Source organism: Capricornis sumatraensis, chromosome X (genome assembly GCF_032405125.1).
Source record: "Capricornis sumatraensis isolate serow.1 chromosome X, serow.2, whole genome shotgun sequence".
In the NCBI taxonomy this organism is placed as follows: domain Eukaryota; kingdom Metazoa; phylum Chordata; class Mammalia; order Artiodactyla; family Bovidae; genus Capricornis; species Capricornis sumatraensis.
Genome location: NC_091092.1, coordinates 48,118,921 through 48,122,056, shown reverse-complemented (window position 1 = coordinate 48,122,056; position 3,136 = coordinate 48,118,921).

Below are 3,136 nucleotides of genomic sequence, written 5' to 3'. Positions count from 1 at the left end.
GCACATCACTGAGTTGGAGGGTGCATGTGTGTGTGCATGTGTTGTGTTGTGGGTCTGGATACTGTGGGGGTGAGTGTGTATATTAAGCAGCAAGCCCATGCATCACAGAGCACACTTCTGAACTGTGATGAAGCTCTGTGTGTGGTGAGCAGGCTGGTTTAGGATCCTGTCCGTGCTCTGTAGGGTATGTGGCTGTTGTGGCAAAGCATCTGTGTGCTGTAATGTTCCCAGATGTTCTGGGCTTGACCCTTTTCACATTAGCAATGGTACTATCAATTACATTGTTAATTACATTAACAACTGAAACAGTTCCTGTGTGCCAGGCACTGTATTAAGCGCTTAGCATATCCTAATCCATTCAATACTCACAACAACCCTTTTCAATAGGTACACCTGTTATCTTTGTATTACAAATGAGCAAACCAAAGAATAGAGAAATATACTTACCCAATGTGCACAATTAGAAAGGGGTGGAATCTGGATTCGGAACCCAAGTAGTCTGGGTCCAGAGGCCTTGCTCTTAGCTATTACACAAGTGGTGTGTGTTGAGGGCCAGGGCTGCAGCTCAATGGGTTGGTAAAGCACATCTGTAAACTATGATGGAAATCTCGGCATTGCACAGGTAATAGTGTGTGTTGTGTGTCTACATATTGGGGAAGGCTCATGTGCTTTATAGGTTTTCTATCTTAGGGTAAATGTGTGTTGTGTTGCAATTCTATGCATTGAGGGAGAAATCTATGTGTTCACAGGCATTTCTGTGAATTCTAAGTTTTGTGGGTGTGATTATGTCGTGGGGCAAATCTAGGACTTGAAAGGCTTAATTGAGTATCTGGGGTGAGGCTCAGGGTTCTGTGGTGTTTGTGTGTGTGTCATGGAGCAAGTCTGTGTGTTGACAGGAGAATCTGCATCTAGATGAAGTTCTGGGCCTCCTTGGGCCGACTTTGGTGTGAAAGCCATCTGTGTGCGATGGGTGAATCCAGAGGTTGTAGAGCAAAGGGTGGTGAGTGTTTGCGGGTGTGTGTGTGCACTGCATAATCACCCTAAGGTGTGCGGTTTGGGTGAAGTGAATCTGCATGACAAGTGTGTCCCGTGACATGACTCTGTGCATCACTGAGTGCAGGGTTGTGCTTTGTCATAGGTTGTATCGAGGTTGTGAGGTGACTGTGCACTGAGGGGCGAATCTGAACATTTCAGGGAAAAGTTAGGTGCTGCCATGGCATGAGCGTGTCTGTTGTGGAACAAGCCTGCATGCTGTAGGGCCAGTTTGCACACTGGGAAGTAGTGCTATGAGTTGTGAGGTGTGTCTATATATCACAGAGTGTGTCTAAAGAATTTGACAGGGGCTTTCTTGATCCAAGGCCACAGTGTGCATTATGGAGAAGTGTATACTTGGACAAGCTCTGGATGCTATAGGGCACATGAGGGTGCCATAGGGTGAGTGTTTGCATTGTGTGGTGACTGTGTTTGTTGTGGAGTCAACAGGTGCATTGGAGGGAAAGATGGTACTTTGTGCCATAGTCCGAGGGGGTGGGAGATACATGTTAAGATGGTCTTTGCATCTCTCTGTGATGGGGTGAGCTTGTCCAAGTGCAGTGGGGTGAGTCTGTGCTCTGGATTTAATCTTGGTGCCGTGGGCTGAGTCTTGGAGCTGTGGGGAGGGTCTAGGTGGTGAGGGCACGTCCTTGTGCTGTGGACATGACTGTGTCCCACCGAGATGCTGTGTGTCCTGGGGCCAGTCCGCTGAGTCAGAGAGGGTCTGTGTGCCCGGGGGGAGGGCCTGGGTCCTGGGGAGACAGCTGGGTTTGTGGGGTGAGCCTAGATACTGGAGACAGTATACTGTGTGCTGTGGGGATCATCTTTCAGCCAAAAGGAGAATCTGTGTGTGTCCGGGAGACTGTGTGTGCTGTCAGCCGCCGGGGTGGGGGGCCGGTGGGCTGTGTTTCACGGGGTGAGTCTGTGTGATTTGAGTTGTGTCTGTGTCCGTAGGGGCAGGCTTGGGTCCTGTGCTGCTTGTCTGCGTGCTGTGGAGTTCGCCTGTCAGCGGAGTCTGTGTCTCTCTGTGCGGGTTTTCAAGCCATGTGGTGAACTGTGTTCTGGGATGGGGGAGGCTGTGTGCCTGGGTGGGGGGCGAGGTCCTGTGCCCGGAGGAGGGCCTGCATGCTTTGCGGGTTGTCTCTGTGCCCTGGGAAAAGTCCTCTCCCTTGGCAGGAGTCCGTGTGCTGGGTCAGGGAGATGCAAGTGGAGTCTGCGCCCTGCAGAGGACCTCAGCTATGGGTTTAGTGGGTGGGGCATCAGAGAAATCTGGGTGCTCTGGGGACAGCCTTTGTTCCATGGGGTGCCTATGTGCCACGGACTGAGTCCCTGCTGTGTGGTGAGAGTGTTGTGTTGTGGGGCATATTGGTGGGTAGGAGGGCACGTCTGTGACCTCTGGAGTGAGTCTTTGGGCCTTGAGAAGATGCTTGGTTTTGGAAGAATCTGTGTTCTGTGGGCTACGTGTGCCAGGGAAAGGCTCTGTGTGATGTGGGGACAGTCTGAGGGGCTGTGATGGTCTCTGTGTCTGGGATAGAGTCTCCCTGTGTCACAGGGAGTGCAGATCTGCATGCTTTAGTGAGACTTTTGGCTGCGGGTAGGATATGTGTGCCTCTGGGTGAGGCTGGGTGATGTAGTGAAATGTGTGCTGTGGGGCACGTTTGTGGCCCTGGTGCTTCTCCGCATGCAAAGGGAAGGGTCTTTGTGCTGTAGGGGTAACTGCCGTGCTTGTGCTGTTTGGCCACGGGACATTAGAGGGTGAGTTTGTACATTGCAGCACAAGTCTGTTTCAGGGTAAGTCTCCTTTAATATCTACAAAGAATACTAGCCAACACTTATACACTGATTATCATTACTGGACACTGTTCTAAAGGTGCTATTATTACCCCCATTTTCCATCTGAGGAAACTGAGGCACAGAGAGATTAAGTAAAATTGTACACAGGTACATGCAACTAGCCACCGGTGGAGGTTTGAAACAAGGCAGTCTGTTACTTGTGCCCACACCATTACGAATCCCCTGGGGGCCCTGAGGCATAATATCCTCTTGTGGATGAGTGGCTTCAAAGACTGGGGAGACTTCATGATCTCTGGTGGACATACTGAGA